The sequence below is a fragment of the Cetorhinus maximus genome, chromosome 12 (genome assembly GCF_964194155.1).
Source record: "Cetorhinus maximus chromosome 12, sCetMax3.hap1.1, whole genome shotgun sequence".
In the NCBI taxonomy this organism is placed as follows: Eukaryota; Metazoa; Chordata; class Chondrichthyes; order Lamniformes; family Cetorhinidae; genus Cetorhinus; species Cetorhinus maximus.
This window is the reverse complement of record NC_135890.1, coordinates 86710965-86731472: the sequence shown is the minus strand read 5'-3', so window position 1 is coordinate 86731472 and position 20508 is coordinate 86710965. Positions and strand designations below refer to the sequence as shown.

Genomic DNA, 20508 nt, shown 5'->3' with positions numbered 1-20508 from the left:
TTGTGTGTCAACTCACCAAAGGGCAAGGTTACAGAAGGGTTTTGCTACAGGGAATTCAGATTAGAATCTCAATGGGACAATCTAGACGAGAAGACTGATGAGATTGCACACCAAGGTGCTGGGTACACTGGCAGGCCTGACAGACAGCCTCCTATCACTGTCATGGAGCCAGGTGGAGGCCAACTCCACTCTGGCACAGCACATCGCACATAGCTTAGAGCCCATCCTTACCACCATTGAACCAGTGGCCAACTTCATGACTGCACTTGTGGCCGATTTTTCAGCTTCCACAGAAGAACAGCAGAAGCCACCCACTGTCTCAGTGCTGCAGTGGAAGCGGAGATCGAGGTAATGAGATCTATGCTTGTTGCCATGCAGGCTCAGATTGTCATCGCCATGGCAACATTGCTCAAAGGGGGTTGCAGTCTCACATGGCACCAGCAATCTGTGCTCCAACAGGCTACTAGGATTGCTGAGATACTGCCCTGGGTAGGTGGCGGTGGCCCTGTGGAGCACTAAACTGCTGTCCTCTTTCAGGAAACAACATTCGTGCTCCTGCCACACCCACTCCACCAGTGCCTTTTGCTGCTGCCTGTCAGCCAGCCCATACTGTTACCACACATGCCAAAGTGGTGCAGTTCAAAGTCAGGCTCTACAGGCCCAGAGCCTCTCGAGGTTATCCTCCAAGGCCATCTTCAGTCTCCCCCAAGTCAGCAGACTTTCACCAGCCATGCTGCAGTCACTGGGGTCGCAAGGCGTAGGAGCACTAGGACAAGCAAGAGCTTTCACAAAACTGGCACTAAGAGAATGCATAAGGGTGAATAGTTCATTTTTGCTTGTATCATTGAATGTGTTGTTGGATAACAATGTTGTGACAATATTTTTGTCGGTGGCTTTTATTGCAGCATCTGGTCAAGAAGACGATTTAATGTGATGTCACAGCTGAACGGGAACGCCGGTATAGTGGAGCGATGGTGCTGAAGGGATGCTGTCCTAAGAGAACCAGAGTCTGAGTGCCGATAGTCAGTCTGTCCAGAGCAAAGCTCCCTCTCTGCCTCCACGTCTCCCTCCCTCCATACAGAGCTTCCTCTCTCTGCAGCCTATGCTCCATTTCCCTGTCATGTTGCTGAACTAGAGGCATTGCAACCACTGTCCCCATACCCGCTTCAGCCTTTATGTGCGCAGGTCACCAAATCCTCTGTCCTTCCTGTGAGGATGCAGCGACGGTCCCTGCCAAATCCAGCAACTCACCACAGCACCTCCATAAAATGCTTCAGAGTACTTCCACAGACTTTGCAATAGTGGAAGTTAATCGAAATCATGTTAACTGCAAGTTGGATGGATGGTCCTTTCCGTAACGCTTGTAGGGGGGTCCCTCTTGCAGCTGAACACATTTTCTTTGATGGGTGACAAACGAATGTGTTCCGTGGACCTGCAATATCCAAATTTGAAATACATGGGTGAAATACATCACCTAGAATGACAACACCATCTGGTCAGTAGGGAAGCTTCTGGTGCGGACACAGCATGGACCCGTGAGTACCCTTCCCAGCACGGGGCGCCATGTGGGTTGAGCAGAACTGCTGCACACCCCACTCGACAAGCCACTGGCTTTCGCAGCTCCAGCGTCGCCATGGAGCCAAAACTTTTCAGTCAACACTTTTTTTAATGTTTCTTCATTTAAGTTATTGTTTCCAAATGTGCTACAAAAATTGAGTCCATTTGATGACCACCTAAAGTTAGAAATTTAATTTAGAAATTTACCTTCTTCATGAGTTTATTATTTTTCCCTCAGGATAAATGCAAATGAAAACATCAGGTGTAGAAATCTGTACGTAACCTGATACAAACTCAAAGACATATGAGTATCAATACTTGCACAGAAAATGCATACATACACTTACAAATAATTGCAAGCCTACCCAAACATAAACATGCAATGCTTTGATTTGTAGGAGGAGAGGGCTATTTTGTTACTGGACATATATTGAAGGATGGGAACTGTTTATTCAGCAAAGAACACTCAAGGGTGCATTTAACTCAGTCATGCAAACAATGCACCGTAGGTAGGTAAATAAATGATTATTGGATAATAATGAATTTGGACTACAAAAACTGATCCAAATGGAATGAAATAATTGAGTGTGAGGTGAATGCTATTAGTTGATCTTCACTATATTATGTTTACTTGTAAGTAAGACATCTTCATGGACTTCGAACTTAAACCACACCAGCAGCTACATTCCTGCACAAAGTAAACAGTGAGCAGTCTATAATTTCCTTTGCAGGAGACACTGGGCTATGCACCATCGTTAATGGCCAGGATTACTGATTCCTTTTTAGACTTCATTTATGGAGTTACAGTATGCAATAGATCATTCAAATCCGATTTGATTTCATTTTTAACTTATGAAACATTTAATCCCATGGGCTTTCTCGGAGACAATTTGACTAAACTACAGTAGAAAGAAAATGGGTGGTTGCCACAGCAGATTTGCTGCAGACATTTTGATGTGCCAGGAGCTTTGTGTCTGGGTGAGGCAGATGAGACTAAAATAATAAAACAAAAAAATAATAAAAATAACAAATCGTGAAGAAAACAACAATGATGAAGAAAATTATTTAAACTATAAAAGTTCGAATAGCCTTCAGCTACTTTTTTAAGGTCCTAAGTAATTAGAACTCTTTTGTAAATGATAACCATGTGGCACAAGTTATAACAGGCCATATTTTTCAAAACATGATTGTTAACACAGATGGTAGGAACAAAACTACATAAATCCAGCTTGTCAGAAGTCCTGTAAGAAGCAACTTTCAGCTACAAGTATAATTTTTGCTAAGCATGTTTTATGTTGGGTGCAGATACAATTGGATCAAAATACATCAAAATGTCAAAATATCCTCTAACAATGTTCGTAACAACAAATTCCATCTGCAGTACTGGGGATAGGATTGCCAATTCTCCACAATGTTCCTGGCCAGAGCTTAAATTCATCTCTTGTACATTACTGCAAGTAACCCTGGAGCAAAATGTTGGGATATTAAGAAAAAATTGCATCTTCTTTCAACTTTCTTTGAACATTTTGGATTATTAGTTATAAGAATAATTGAGATGTGAAAAAGGTCATTTGATTGAGTGAAACAATTGGGAGCAAGAGGTCAGGTGATGTAACCTCTAGGGACATATCCAACCAGAAATGGCAACACTGAGAACAGGATAGGTTAGGACAAATTGGCAAGAATTGTTGGGACACCTGACAAAGAGTTCCATTTTCCGATGACGTTTTGCAATATAACTCAACACAGTAATGACAAGATAAAGATGAAATAAGTTTCTACTGTGTAATAATAATGTGTATTAATTTTTGCACCTGCTCAGTGGTTTGCTTCTAGGAGCAAGCAGGTATAACAATACCTTAATGCACAGTGTTTACTTGTTAAGGATTAACTGGATGGAAAGCAGCAAAACCTCTTAGCTGCTGTTTAATTTCCACAGTATGAAACAGGAGTTAGATCAGCGTGATAAAGCCAGAAGATTTTGGCAGAGAGAAAAGTATAACCGAGTTCAAGGAATTTTGAAGTGGAAAACTTGACTGAGCATTAAAATATGATTCTTGTAGCGCTCTGTGGGGACTTATGTGGCATGAATGTGACCTGCCACTTGTCAGCTTAAACCTGAATATTGTCCAGGTCCTACTATTGGTTGGCATGAGCTGATGATAATTGGCCAAAGTCATTGTCTCCAACAGCAAGGTCCCAAAGGCTTCTGCCAAGTGCACCCACCTTCCTCCACGTCCGTTATAACACTAGCTAATGGAGGATTTTTCCTTTGACCTGTACTGAGGTCAGGTTTTCTAAGGCTTCTTGTTGCAAGACAAAGTTGCATGATGTGAAGGGCAGTTAATCTCACTCCTCGCTCTCACTTCTAAAAGTTGCTTGCGTTTGCTATCACATAATGTGTCTGCTGAATGTGATATGGTGTAATATGCGACAGGGTTTTTCATTTGTCCTGCAGCATTCTTCCCTATTTGCAGAAGGAGTTTTGTTAATGGAAAATAAAGACTTCACCTGAGATTTCTTGTGAGCCAGCTTGTAGCATCACTAATGGGCTCACCTGTATTGATAGGGATAAAACAAGGCCTATGCTTCTTGTGGGCATGACGGGGAGGGGTGGGGGTGCAGAGAGGAGGGTTGCCTACCTGTCCCATCCTTTGTCCAGCGACCAAGGAACTTGTGGCAAGCTGAGTGCCGGATGCCTCTTCCTCTGCACCCGTTGCTACTTAAGGTTGTCCTGGTAGCAGCCATCGATCACGGTAAGCAGTGACCACTGAGCAGAACAGTGTCTCGGAATATTTTTCTAATAGATGTCTCCAATTTTTTTTCCAAAGGCTTTGAAGCTAGGCTTTAACACATCATAAATTTTAGACACTCCCGCCTCACCAAGAGAGTTCCTGAGAGATTCTTCAACTTTAATCATGATATGCATGGCAGTGATTGTTGTAATATGTCTTTAAGGGATATCAGCATGACATCATTAGAAGGCATACATGTTATATGATCCGATTTTAGTTGCACTTTTGCTTTGAGCAGAGCGCAAACACACAGTTCTGATGCCTTCAAGCTTTATACCTAAATGTAATAAACTTCGAATGCAGGGCAGGTTTTTTGTAAGAAACAGTAAACTTTATTTACAGAGCTCCTGATGAAGCTACATGCTTGTACTGAGACCAAGGCTAGAAAACTCCACCCCTAAGATTACCCGCTGATTCATCTGTATAGTCACACGATCCCATAACAGTATGAAAGGTTTTACTTATAATTACGGCATTCCTCCCCCTTTAATTTTGTTTTACCACTCTTATTCACAAAAATATCTTAACCCCAATCATACACAAATATATACAATTCATGTAATTATAGATCAAGTCTCTGAGGTGGTTTTCTGATTCGGGTAGAGTGACGCAGCTCTACAACTTGAGATTCTTCCATTGGATCGATTTGACCAGGTACTACGGCATCAGGGATATCCTTAGACAATGGCAGTTCAGAATTATTTACTTTAACAGAGACATCAGGTATGTCTTTTCTTTGTTGATCTGGCACCTCAGAGGTCAAAGGGTTGATTCCGAGTTCATATGGAGTAAATGGTTGTTGGGGTGTGTCTCGACTTCTGAAATGATCCCCATGCTTCCTAACAATTCTGTTTTCCACTTCCACTCGATATGACTTGAGGTGATTGTATCCATCTCAGTCCAGTTGCAAACTTTCGTACAAAAACTGTACCCCCCATAATAAATTTCCAATCTTTACTGTGAACATCATGATTCACTTTCTGACTACTCTGTTTTTTCTCCACTTTCCCCTCTAAGTTAGGAAATACTAGACTCGATCTTGTACGAAGTCAGCGTTTCATTAGCAATTCTGACTGTGTTGAATCCGTAGTTGCATGAGGAGTAGTGCAATAAGTTGAAAAGAAATCTTGACATTTGTCTTTCTAACGTTCCTTTGAATAATTTCTTCATGCTTGCTTAAAAGGTTTGCTCTTTCCATCTCTTCTAGGTTGGCCAAATGTTCTGCTTCCGTTGATCCTGTGATCAGGACGTCATCCTGGTATATTATAACTCGGGGAAATCCTTGTAATGGACTTTCCATGGTTCTTTGGAAAATCGCACAGGCAGATGACACACCAAAGGGTAGGCGTATATATTTGTACAGGCCTTTGTGCATGTTTAGGGTGACATATCCTACTGATGTGTTGTCCAGCTCTAGCTGTTGGTATGCATGGCTCATGTCCAGTTTAATGTAGGATCTTCCTCCTGCAAGTTTAGCATACAGATCTTCAATCTTTGGGATTGGGTATTTTGTCTAATTTAGTAGCCTTGTTCACAGTTAATTTGTCATCTTCACAGTTGCGAATGGTTTGATCTGGTTTCATCACAGGGGCTATGGATGCTGCCCCTTCTGAAAATTGGATTGGCTGAATTATTCCTAATTTCTCCAAACAGCACAATTCCATATCCACCTTCTCCTTTAGGGTGTAAGGCACAGGTCTTGCCTTAAAAAAACCGAGGTGATGCTTCAGAATCCACGTATATTTTAGTTTATAGACCTTTTATTTTCCCGAACTCATCTCGGAATACTCTGTCATACTTTTTTTTAACAATTTAGGAATTCCTCCTGTTTTGACTTCAAAAATTTCTGACCAATTGAGTTTAATTTCTTTCAACCAATCACAGCCCAGAAGGCTATATCCTTCACCTGTTACAACAATCACTGGCGGCTGGGCTGTCTGTTGCCTGTAGGATACAGGCACAGAGGTGATGCCTTTCACCTGTATTGCCTCTCCAGTGTACATTTTTAGCTGAGCCGTGGTTTGCTCCAAGCTCAATGGTTGGGTTAGAAGCAAAATACTGCAGATGCTGGAAATCTGAAATAGAAACAGAAGATGCTGGAAAAACTCAGCAGGTCTGACAGCATCTGTGGAGAGAGAAACAGAGTTAATATTTTGAGTCTGTATGACCTGTATGCTCTGAAGGAGGGTCATACAGACTCAAAACGTTAACTCTGTTTCCCTCTCCACAGATGCTGTCAGGCCTGCTGAGTTTTTCAATAGCTGGATACCTTCACTGAGGTATTTAAAGATGTGTTCTCCCAACACTGTGGTCGATGCTGCTGCATCAACCTCCATGACCAGAGGCTTTCCATTTACTTGAAGGGTAACAGTGATTGGTTCAGTTTTCCTGGCCTTCAGGTCGTATGGGGAATAAGCACTAGCATCAGCAGCTCCTGGTTCATCGATATTGTGCACTTCATTTAACTTGGCCTTCTGTCTGAATGGCTGTCTTGATCTTCTCCTGCAGTGTTTTACAGCATGCCCTTTTTAAATATGCAGGTTTCCAGAACATAATTACCCCACATCGGTAACGTTTTAATTTCCGAATTACTGGTGAGCTGCTTCCAGTATTTCTTTATTTTTGAGCAGTAGGGACACTGTCCCACTTTATGGTTGTCTCCTTGATCTTCACACCAGGCCTGGCGGCAGGTTCCCGCCCTAACTGCAGAACGACACCATTTTGCACACTCTGCAAAGCCTGTGAGTCCCTCTCAGCATTTTCCATTCCTAGTGTTACCTCCATGGCGCGCTTCAGGTCTATATCAACTTCTACAAGCAAACAGCGCTAAATGGCATCATCGTGCATGCCGCAAACCAAACGATCTCACAACATGCCATTTAGAGTATCCCCGAAGTCACAGTGCTCCAATAACTGTTTTAACTTTGCGATATATGTTGTGATTGACTCATGGGGGCCTTTACTTTAGAGTTGAACTTGAATCTTTGTATGATCACCGATGGTTTAGGCTGAAAATGTGCCTTCACAAGATCTACTAGCTCGGTGAAAGATCTGGAATTTGGCGCGTTTGGAGCTGTCAATCAGATTAGATTATAAATTTTCCTCCCACAGATATTTAGGAGAATTGCCTTCTGTTTCTCCCCCACTGTTATTATATTCGCCACAAAGCAGAAACCTAGGCACTCTATGTACTGACTCCAATCCTTGGTGAATGAGTTATACGGATTAACCCTGCCGAAGAGTGGCATTGCTGGTGAGTATTAAAAATTGAAATACTCACACTCAAGAGGCAAGGTGCAGCGTTGGAGCTATTTATTCTCATCGCCAGTTGTAATAAATTTGGAGTGCAAGGCAAGTTTCTTTTAACAAACAGTAAACTTTATTTACAGAGCTCCTGATAAAGCTATATGCTTGTTCTGAGACCAGGGCTTGAAAGCTCTGCCCCTCAGATTACCCGTGCTTAGGGCTGATTTGTCTGTATAGTCACATGATCCCTATAACAGTATGAAAGGTTTTACTTACAATTACTACACTAAGTATAACTATTCTCATGTGCCTAGTCTTCATAAATGAACCCACAACATGTTTACACAATCCCTTATGAGCATTTGGTGCCTTTTGTCTTGTATCGTAAATAAACCCAAGGTATTATATCATTATAATAACACAACATGGTGATCAGTGGTGGTCAGACAAGTGGCAGCAAGTTTAAGTACAGGTACGATGTGGTGACCAGCATTGGATCATGCTACATGGCATGAGAAGGTCCTTGATGTTTTGGTCAGACCACAACGAAGTCGCAGCATCGGAGAGTGTTGAAAACGCAGTGTGGTAACTGCAAAGAAAAGCCTTGGAGACACAGCGTTGAGCTAGTGCTCTAATAAAGAACTGGAATGCAGATGGATCCCTCATAGTGAGATTGCAATGCATAGACTGTCAGTTCAGTGAGTGGGACAGCACGTCGAGAGGACCAGCACCAGGTTCGCTCAGTTTGGCCAGATTGATAGCAAGCAAGGAAGAGCCAAACAAAAAATAACAGAACTACCATCATTAAAATCAGGCCAGAGAAAGTTGTGATTATAATGGGTGGCTTTGGGAGTCACTGAATAGTCAATTGAATAAAAAAGCAAAGATGCCATTACTCCGTTGTACATTTCCACTGTAACTCAGCTTCATGGGTAGGGCTTCAGAAAAGTGCACAAAGGCAGTCACAGCGACACTCAACTTAGGTACTATAGAAAAAGGAAGGTCAAAGACATATTGTCAGAAAGTCCATAAAATTCCCCAGTTTGAATTGGGATGCAGCTGACCTACTATCCGAATTCAAATTGTTGAAACTGCATTCAGAGCTATGGTTTCTTGATTCAGGTGTGTCTGAACCTAACAAGCGAGCTGTAAAAATTTACCTAACATTTGGCGGTTAAGGTCTACATAGGCTGAACACATCAGGATTAGCAGAAGAAGAGCTAAAGGATCTCCAAAAGATATGGACTACAACGGAAGACCGGTTCAGAATCAGATTAAACTTCCGTATCCATTGACTAGAGTTCATGTCATTTTGACAAGTGCCCACAGAATCCATAGACCACTTTATCAGCAGATGCAGAGAAAAGGGTATGCGCTGTGATTTTTCAAAGGAAGAGCTAGCAGACAGAATTGTTGATTGGTGATCGCACCCACTCCCATGGAAGCATTCCAGAATGATCTACTAGACAAGCCCAAAATGTATAGCATCGAAGAGCTTCTCAAGGATGGACGTAAGTGATCCTTGCAGATTGACAAAGCTTACAGGTTCTAAGTGCAACCCCAATTATTGACACACTACTAGAACACCCAAACCTAACAAGCCATGTGGAATGTGTGGCCTTCTGTGTGCACCAAGAAAATGCCCAGCTTTTCATAAATTCTGCAAGCCATGTGACAGAAAGCCATTGGCAGCGGCAGTGCACCAGAGCAAAGGCTGATGCAGCTACAAAGAGCTGTGCACTAATCCAAACAGACTGCATGCAACGGGTACCTTCAAGAAATAAGAGTGACCATCCAGTATCCCATCAGAAATGGGGTGACTGACAAAACAGAAAATGGGGATGATGTGCATGATGAGATGAAGAGCAGTAAACACATTTCACACCATCAATCTCTTGGATACCATCACACCATCTGAAGGGTTTGCCAAGATTCGAATTATCTGCCATAAAAAAGTTGGCAACTATTCATTATTGGTCAAGATTGACACAGGGGCGCATGCCAACATACTACTTCTGCGAATTCTAAAAGACATGTATCCACAGACATAGAAAGCCATAGCGAAACCAACTACTGTGAAACTTACAGCATACAATGGTTCACTAATTCCATAGTCCTGGAGTGCAAGTACAATCAATCCTCCAGGGTGCCACTGATGTTCTACATCATGGAAACTAAAGGCCCAGTGATTGCAGGCCTACCAGCATGTTGTGATCTCACACTAGTAACAATCCATGGAATCAGTCAGACACCAAAAGGCAGATTAACTTCAGAAACTACTGCTTTCACCTCAGTTCATGACTTAACATTGAAATATTCTAAATGTTTTGACAAAATTGGCAGTTTCAAGGGAACTGCAACATTAAACTTGCAGGAGAATGCTAGTCTATCAATTGATCCATTTTGTTCTTATTGGGACGAGCTGGACATCTCCTGAAGGTTCATTTTTAAAGGAGGCAAGTCTTCATACTGGAATGTTTTCAATCCACATACAAGACAAATTGAAGGTCAAACTAGATAAAATTGTGAAAGACAGAGTCATTATAAGAGTACAAGAACACACAAATTGGTGCAGCTCAATCACGTGTCATAAAGAAGGATGTGTCATTGAGAGTATGCCTTAATCCCCGATTTTGAAGCACAGCTTTTAAATACAGTCCTTACAAAATAACCACATTAGAAGAGTTAAATCTGAGATTTTCAGGTGCAAAATTCTTCTCGAAGCTTGATGCCAAGCATGGTTACTGGTTAGTACATTTTGTGGCAAAGTCCCAAGAGCTTATTACATTTCGTACCCCATTTGTATGATACTATTTTTCAATCACTTGCTTTTGCGTTGTTAAACAGGGTCTGTTTCAAGCTCACATGGGCTACACTACATGCACTGTACCAGGATGCATCTGTATCGCAGGTGGCATATCTGTTGTAGGATGAATGAAGCAAGAACATGACTATAATCTGCACTTATTGATGTTAGTGGCATGTAATGAAGGATGAGTGTTCAGCAGTCTGAAATGCGACATCAATATGCAGCAGATCAATTTCTTCGGTTCTGTTTATTCCAGTGCAGGCACACGTCACAATCCAAGTAAAATAGATGATATTAAGGCCATGCCAACTCCTCAAGATAAGGACAATCTTTGAAGATGCCTGGGTCCCTTTAATTTCTTGTCTCCATACGTTCCCAATTTCACTCAAAAATCTTCATCACTAAGGGAATTGTTGAGAAAGGATGTGCCTTTCCTGTGGCACAAAGACCACCAATACCTCCTCAAAGCACTGAAACAATCATTATCAGAAGGACTGACATTGCAATTTTATGATCCTAAGGAGACAACTACCCTAGATATAGATGCCTCACAGAGAGCTCTGGGCGCATGCTTACTACAAAAAGGCAAGCCGATTGCACTTGCTTCATAATCTCTATCCATAATGCAATCCAACTACTCCAACATCGAGTGGGAAACAGTAGCTTTAACATTTAGAATCATGCATTTTCACACCTATATCTTTGGGAAAAGATTTGTGGTAGAGACTGACCACAAGCTACTGGAGGTGATTGACCACTGCGCCACCAAAACAGCAATGTCTCTTGATAAAGATTCAAGGTTACTGCTGTGAGATTAGGAACAAGCCAGGTAACTTGATGATCACATCAGATACATACCTAGCACAAAGGAAGATAGTTGTGATTGTTGGAGGTCAGTCATCTCAGCTCCAGGACATCACTGCAGGAGTTCCTCAGGGTAGTGTCCTAGGCCCATGCATCTTCAGCTGCATCATCAATGACCTTCCTTCCATCAGAAGTGGGGCTGTTCACTGATGATATGTTTGCACAATGTTCAGCACTATTCGCGACTCCTGAAGCAGTCCATGTCCAAATGCAGCAAGACCGGGACAATATCCAGGATTGGGCTGACAAGTGGCAAGAAACATTCACACCACACAAGTGTCAGGCAATGACCATCTCCAAAAAGAGAGAATCCAACCATCGCCGCTTGATGTTCAGTGGCATTACCATCACTGAATCCCCCACACAACATCCTGGGGGTTACCATTGACCAGAAACTGAATGGGACTAGCCATATAAATACTGTGACTACAAGACCAGGTCAAAGGCTAGGAATCCTGCAATGAGTAACTCAGCTCCTGACTCCTCAAAACCTGTCCACCAACTAAAAGGCACAAGTCATAAGTGTGACTCAAGAAGCTTGACACCATTCAGGACAAAGCAGCCCGCTTGATTGGCACCACATCTACAAACATTCACTCCATCCACCACCAATGCACAGTAGCAGCAGTGTGTACCATCTACAAGATGCACTGCAGGAATTCACCAAGGCTCCTTCAACAGCACCTTCCAAACCCAGGACCACTACCATCTAGAAGGACAAGGGCAGCAGATAGATGGGAACACCACCACCTGGAAGTTCCCCTCCAAGTCAGTCACCATCCTGACTTGGAAATATATCACCGTTCCTTCACTGTTGCTGGGTCAAAATCCTGGAACTCTCTTCTTAACAGCACAGTGGGTGTATCTACAACACATGGACTGCAGTGGTTCAAGTAGGCAGCTCACCACCACCTTCTCAAGAGTAGCTAGGAATGGGCAATAAATGATGGCCCAGCCAGCGAAGCCCACATCCCGTGACTGAATTTTAAAAAATACACATAGCGGATTGCTTAACCCAGCGAAAATTGAAGATATATCCTTAGATCTACAAGTTGACTTCATTGATACTGAAATTAAAGACGTTCTCCAAATTGATCTGGTACATTTTGCATAACAGAAATGCCAGCAGCTATGAGAAGAAACAGTGAAAGATTCTACACTACAGAAACTGTGGAAAGTCATCATCGAAGGATATCCTGATCCAATTCTGCATGTCCGCGAACATGAGACCATTTTGTCCTTATTGGGATGAGCTAAGCAACTCCTGGGATTTTATTTTTAAAGGCAGGCAGGCAGGTCATCATGCTGGAATCTTTACAACCTGATACCCCTCAACAACTTCATCACTCACACATGGGCATAGATCAGGTGAGAAGACTCGCAAGAGAGATAGTCTATTGGCGAGGTATGGACAATGACATTGTTGTTGTCATCAAGAAGTGCGAGGCATGTCAAGAGCATTTGCGCAGTCAGCACAGAACACCATTGATTCCACACGGCGTTCCTTCCCATAATTAGTCCAAATTGCATCCAACCTCTTTCATGTCCATGGCACTGAATTCATCGTCATCATCGACTACTTTATCAAGTACTCCATCATTTGACATATGCAGAATACATTCAGCCTCGCGCACACTCTAAATGCCATTTTCAGTCATTTGGTATGCCTAGAGAGATCATTATGGATAACGGTTCACAATTTATTGGTAAGCCATTTCAGAATAGGTGAGAGAGGCGGAATATCAATCACACTACTTCTTCTACCCATTACCCTAGATCTAATGGCCTAGCTGAATGAATGATTCACTTGGTGAAATTCCTAATTCTCAAAAGTGGACAGACCATGCAAGATATGCACATTGTGATGTTACATCTGAGAGTGACACCTTTAAGTGCAACTATTCCATCACTGGCAGAGCTCATGTTCGGCAGACCAATGCATACCAGTTTATCCACTCTTATCCATTCTACTATTTCAGAAACTAGAGAGCACTTTTTAAAACCACAAGTGAAGATGACCAAGATGCACAATAAAAATTCAGGTACAGAATTGCCAAGCTTACAGTTGGAACAGTAAGTTCACATCCAGGATCCCACAGAAGGTACGTGGCAACCAACCAAGGTGACAACCAAGGTTTGTTTGGAACCAAGGTCCAGTGAAGTCATTACATACAGACGATGAGGCTAACCGATGACAAATCAGATCCATTCCAGCTCTTCCATCACTGTACAGTCCTATTGCATCTAGGACAAGATCCCAATTGCAACCAGGAACAACATCCAAGAATGACAATCCCACAGATCACTGTGAGCAATTAAAGAAACCTCCAGCCAGGATTACCATTAAAAGATCTGGTGTACCAGCAAATTGCCTGTACACTTTAGAGACTCGTAGATTCATCAGTTCTACATACACTTACATAATGGTAACTAAACATGGAGAAGAATGTTCCCCCTGTTGGGGGGAAAGTTAAGGAGCGGGCGCATGCTGGCGCGCCTCCAATCGGCGCCCTCAATCGGGGGTGCACCGCCATTTTAAGTGGGCGGGCCAATTAAGGCCTGCCCAGCGTGACGTCCGCCAGGAAGCGCTTTGCGCTCCTGTGCGGGCGGGGGGTGATTCCCTCAGCCGAGAATGCGCTTTTTCACACATGCGCGCAAAAGCGTGCACTCATCTCCCTGAGGCTAAGTGCTGCCTTAAGGAGACTGGTGCCAAATTCGAAAATGTGAAATATAGCCAAATAAAATTTCCCTGACACGTCCCCTCACATGACACTGTCACATGAGTTGGGACATGTCCATCACTTTTAATTCAACTTTTATTAAATTTTTAAAAACCTACATGAAACCTCATACCACCCATGGACGAGGTTTCATGCGTTTTCTGAAGCCCGCCAGGGCTCCCGACCTGCCCGCCAACCTTAAGGTTGGACAGGCAAGTCCTTTAACTACTTCAATTAGTTTTTAAATGGCCTCAATTGGCCGTTGACCGTTCGGCGGGCGCACAGCTGATTTGGCTGAAAATTGAAACGATGCAGGGTGACATCGGGAGTTCCGCCCGACGTCATTCTGCGTCATTTTATGCGTCAGCGAGCAGGCCCCGCTCCCCCGCTTGCCGAATTCAATATCCTGCCCATGGACATGTATTGTAAATAGTTATACTTCTTTGGAAGTGGGGGGGGGAGGTATCTTTAAAAAGAAAGGGGATGTTGTCACATGCCTTTAAGGGATATCAACATGGCATCGCTAGAAGGGAAATGTGTCATGTGATCTAGTCTTTGTTTCACATTTGCTTTGAGCAGAGCACACACACACACAGCTCTGATACCTTCAAGCTTTATTTCTATGTATAACTGTTCTCCTGTGCCTCGTCTTAATAAATGAACCCGCAAAGTGTTTACCCAATCCCTTATGAGCACCAGCCTTGTGTCTTATATGGTAAATAAGCCCAAGGTATTATATCATTATAATAACACAACAGTGATGCCCAGTATAGATGCCAATATTCTTGCATTCTGATCAATGCCAGTCTGCAGACCCTCATGCACAACAACTTTGTGGCTGCATTATATCTTGTGAAATGTTCAGGTTGTTCTAGCAACTTGTTCCGTTCAGGACCCTCTTTTTCTTCAGTGTCCACATGAGGTTGGATTCATGAAATAACTTGTGCAACAAGGCCATAGAGAACCTTTGCTCTAGTGTCACCAACTCTGCCTGCAGAACTAAAACAGATTGTCTGGTCATCATCTCATTGCTATTCGTGGGAGCTTGCTGTGTGCAAATTGGTTACCGTGTTTTCTGTATTACTACAGTGACTACACGTCAAATCTACTCCATTGAGTATAATGTGCTTTGGAATGCCCTGGAGTTGTGAAAGGTGCAATATAACTGTAATCTGTATTTCTGTGTGGCTGATCTGAACCTTAGCTCCATTTATCCACCATGTATATCCCTGACTCCCTTCCCATGCCACAGAACTCTTCATCTCTGTCTTGAAAACCCCCATTGGCCCAGCTACCACAGCCTTTTTGTGAAGGCCATTAGTAAGCATATGGCAGTAGCATAAAACAAAAGTATATAACATGCATTAAATTTAGATATTTTCTGCAGGGAAAGCGACAGGTATTGCCTAAAAGGAGATTTGCCAGAAAATAATGGTGCCAACATGCCTATGTGCCTCTGTGTAGGTACAGTGGATTAAAATATGGAAGCTCTCGCAAGGTGAATTTGTGAAGGTAATTAGATGGTTTATTTTAGTAAGCTCCATCTGTATTTTACTCTGGCCAATCTACTTTCCTCCCTGCAACTATTCCTATTTCTGTTTCATAGTCTGCATTCATATTTCTCAAGTGTCCCCATTGCCTTTCATAAAACTCCATGTGAATCAATTAATGAGATGAAAGTTGCCTTAATAGTCTTCAGTGAACCTGTTCAGACAAACATTGATCCACACCAGAGATCTCCCTGGACAATGTGCCTGACCAATAGTAAATAATCAGTGGCGTGTTAGGACTGTGCATCCATGCAGTTACACAGGGCCGTCAGCTAATCCAGTGTGTTTATTTATACATATAAAGTAAAATATATATAAATTTCAATAGCATATCAAAATGTAAATTAATTTATTTTCACTCAATATTATATTTCCTGAGGGTTTGATGTTGGTTTGAAATCAAGTGAATGCATAGTCTCCTTCACCATAATTCTACTTGATTTTAAATGTGAGCTAATTTTTGCAAATCAAAACAATAATTTACTTACATTTCAAATGATGATAACATGCTACTTAGACCAAATAAAAAGGGCATCAATCATTGGTCCTTGTTTTGTCTGATAAATTAGGCTTGTGTGTAATTATTTCCCTAACTCAGTATATTTTTCTGAGTTAACTGATGTCCATCAATGGATGTCGTAATGAAAGAATGACAGACTGTTCCTGACAATACCTGTCTTCTCTCTTTGTGTTTAAAGATCTGCTGGAATCTCAGCAATTCTATGACCATCTCTCTCCCACACCTTCTGCATTCCTGCCTGAATCTCAATTATAGAAGATTAATGGTCTGACCACACACACATACTTCTGATTTTAATATTTTTATATTCAGCTGTCCAGCTCGATTTTTGCATGGAGATGAGACTCTTCTTCTACCATTCCTCATGCACAGGAGATTCTGTGAGCAAATACACCCCCCCCTCCAATTGTACCTTATGATTTTTTAAAAAGTCTTCATTCTCACTCTCAGTGTAAACAGTTGTTCTGGAATGTTTACTGTTTCCTTCCATCTGTTACTAATATTTTCACCTAAAATATCCACGTTATTGTACATACTAACTGAAAAGCAAACTAACCAAAAATACAAAGCTCCATGTGTACCAGGATAAAAGCAAAATACTGCAGATGCTGGAAACCTGAAACAAAAACACAAAATGGGAGAAAAATTCAGCAGGTCCGACAGCATCTGTGGAGAGAGAAACAGAGTTAACGTTTCGAGTCCTGTTATGGCATAGCTGATGGTAAATGCTGAGTTGTTCAAATCCCAAAGGGAAACGTGAAACAACTGCCAGAGCTTGTTTTGCAATTTGTATAAATTTTGAGATGTGTGCATGGAATTCAGTAGCAATAAGGTCACCAAGGGGAGAATTTTCTCCCTGTCGCGCGGGCTGGGCAGGAGTGGGTGCGGGCGGGCGCACAACTGATCGCCGCCTACGATTGGCTGCATGCTGCCATTTTACATGGGCGGGCCAATTAAGGCCCGCCCAGCGTGACGCACACCCGGAAGTGCTCAGTGCTCCCTGTGGGGGGAAGAGGAAGAGTTGGGGCCTGTGCAGCGCAGAAATCTCCCTGAGGCACGGAGCTTCCTCAGGGAGATTAATTTCATTCCCAAAAATGGTAAAAAAGAAGTTAAAAAATTGCTTAGATATGTATCCTCATGTGACAGTATCACATGAGCTGGACATGTTTATGTATTTCAATAAAAAATTTAATTTAATTTATAAAGCCTTCATGAAACCTCATCCCACCCGTGGATGCGGTTTCATGAGAAATGCGAAGGCCGCCTGGGCTCTTCGCCTGCCCACCAATCTTAAGGTTGGACTGGCAGCCCTGTTAATGATTTGAATTGGTTTTTAAATGGCCTTAATTGGCCTTTGACAGTTCGGCAAGCGCGCAGCCGACTCCGATGCGCGCCCGCTGAACTGAAAATCGCAATGACACGCAGTGATGTTGGGACACACGTCCGACGTCACCGCGCATCATTTTACATGTTGGCCAGTGGGGCCCGCCCCCACACACTGACCAGAAGGTTCAGGCCCAAGTCTTATAGGTTTTCACAAAACTAGATTAAACATTTATTAATAAGAGAAATGATTTTTAAGCACACACATATGTCTACAAATTACTACTATAATAACTTCTAAATCCCCTAAATAATTTAACCCCCAGTTACACTTTTGTTAAGACAGCAGTAAGACACATAGATTTTAAAAGACCCAAGCAAAGAAACACGATACCCTGAACCAGTCGAATTCAAAGTGAGTTTTCTTAACTTCAGTTCTTTGAAGACAGCAGCTTGAGGCTTAGATGCTGAAGGCTTTTCACACTTGTTAAATCTTAAAGTGTCTACCCTTACACACAGCCTTCGCTCCTTTATACATATTTTCCCATTTGAATGCAAATACTCATTGCTTCACTATGTCTTTGGACTTTGCCTCTCTAATAATAATCCCTCACAGCACTAAATTTTACCAGTAATCTTTGGGAAAAATAAACACACTGGGCAGAATTTTCTACTCGGCATGTGGGCACGAACCCAACACGCCCGAGTGTAAAATGACGCGATGATGTTGGGTGTGCGTCCTGATGTCGTTGCACAGTTGCGTGGTATTTTGTTCGGTGGGCTGCATTAACAAGCTAATTAAATTCAAAGCGGCCTTTACATTTTTTAGGAAACCTCATCCAGGAGCGGGATGAGCTTTCCTAAAGCAAATAAACATTAAATAAAAACTTTATTTTGGAATTAAAAACATGTCCCAGCTCATGTGACAGAGTCACACGAGGGGACATGTTTTTAAAATTTTTACTGCCTTTATTAACTTTTTTAAAAAGCGCTTCAATCCCCCTGAGGCAGCTCCATGTCTCAGGGAGATTGAAGCACTCTTTCGCACACATGCTCGAACTGCGCACCAGGCCCGCTCTCCCTCCTTCCCCCGCCCGCACAGGTAGCGCTGAGCACTGCCGCTCACCATCCACACAGGGCAGGCATTAATTGGCCTGCCCGCATGAAATTGCAGTGCGGAGCCGATCACGGGCAGCAATCGGCTCCCCAACCGACCCCGCCCACTCCTGCTGAGCCCGCCTGCCGAGGGAATATTGCTGGCCACTGTTTCTAAACTTCACCTGGCTAGGTGACACCTTTCACCCCTCCTTTAAAAACAATCTAGTCTGGTTTATTAAAAAATGCAAATGTCCTTTTACACCTTACACTCTGAACTTCAAACATGTTTATCATGTTTACATCAAAGCCTTCAGACCAGCTGCCTTTAATCCAATTAAGCCTCTCTCTCACACATGCACGCGCACACACACACACACACACACCACTATTTTACAATAAATTCTATAACATTATGAGAATTATTATATTTTCCTGACAGTCCGTATGACCCTTCTTCAGAGCTCAGACTCGAAACGTTAAGTCTATTTCTCTCTCCAAAGATGCCGTCAGACCAGCTGAGTTTATCCAGTATTTTCTGTTTTTGTTCCATGTGTACCAGGCTTGCGCTCTCAGGACCCCCCTTTACAGCAGTGAAGTATGGACAACTTATCCAAGTCAAGAAAAACAGCCAACCAGCTTCCACTTCCACTCCCTCAGGTGAATATTGGCATCTCCTGGCAAGACAGAGTGCCGAAAATCGAAGTGAACCAATGTGTGGGAATCCCCAGCATGTTTGCCCTCTTGAGTCAGCGGTAACTCCATTGGCTGGGTCGGATGATGACCGCATCCTCAAAGCCATATTCTATGGCAAGCTTGCTATCAACACGGGACCACCACATCTCCCACACCTGCAATACAAGGATGCCTACAAGCAAGACTTCAAGTTGACCAGGATCAGAGTTGATGCATGGGAAGTCCTTGCTGCTAACTGGAGTTCCTGGAGACAAGCAGTCAAGAAGGGCTCAGAAAAAAAAAAGAGGACAAAAGAAATGGCCAGGTGGTGGAAAGAAATGGCCAGAAGAAGTAAACATCAGTTGACCTCAGGCCCACATTATTCACCTGTGCCAGCTGCAGAAGGACTGCCACTCGTGAATCAGCCTGTACAGCCACAACAGACAATGCTCAACACGGAAGTGACATTCAACCTGGGTACAGTCCATTGTCTCCCGAGAGGATGGATGCCGATGCAATGCATTTCTACATACTTGCAAAAATTGTACTTCATAGGTGCTCAATAAGAGTGTGTACTAGAATTCCCTAAAGTTTATAGTTGAATATAAAAACTAGAGTTAACAGCACGTGTGATATGTAAAATTAAAAATTAAATTGAATCAGTTGCAGAAATAGATCCTGACTGAGCTTGTTATTTGTTTTATTTTACATCTATTTATTCTTTCAGCTAATCCCATTGTCTTCATTGTAATGAATTGACAAATAAACAGGCAAAAAACTCTCAGACAACTGATCTAACAGCAGGTAAAATGAGCAGTTTTTATTGTCTAGTGAAATATAAAGGCACCAAATCAAACCATAGCACAAGATCCCTGCAAGGCATCTGTCAACTCTGTAAATAATTACCAAGTAAAGCTGTATTTGGGTGATTGGAATCATGCATGTTCTTTACATTGGCATTTGTTTCTTCAGTCCTTTCATCTACACATCCCTCTGTCAGCAATTGCTTCACAGCCATGCTGCATTCTAACAAATTATTTTTGCTGCATTTGTTTTCAGTAAATATTCCGTTGCAATTTTGGAGCTGCATGCTTGCACATTAGTGCCAAAGCACCACCATGATGAAAAGTTGGTCAAATGTAATCAAGCCAAAGAAAAGAATAAATTAATCTACAAGACCAAGTGCTAAGCAAGGAAGTAAATAGGTGAGTCATATTTTAAGAAAATCACCTATGACATTTCATACTTCGCGTCATTCATAATATGTTCTAGTGTCACAAGAGCAAAGGGCGGAATTTTCCAATCCTGCCATCGGCGAGTTTCGTAGCGGGCGGGAGTGGAAAATTCGGAGAGA

General features: G+C 42.5%; 2 long non-coding RNA genes across 3 annotated transcripts in view; both read left to right on the top strand.

The window, feature by feature from the left end:
• Positions 1–20508, top strand: part of LOC144687657 (uncharacterized) — a 109971-nt gene that overhangs the window by 19242 nt on the left and 70221 nt on the right. The gene's annotated exons all lie outside the window — the stretch shown is intronic.
• LOC144687659 (uncharacterized) lies at positions 1993–20298 on the top strand. The gene is made up of 5 exons (XR_013578188.1): positions 1993–2066; positions 4921–5006; positions 5560–5693; positions 15379–15503; positions 19140–20298. It is a non-coding gene; the product is annotated as an uncharacterized LOC144687659 (long non-coding RNA).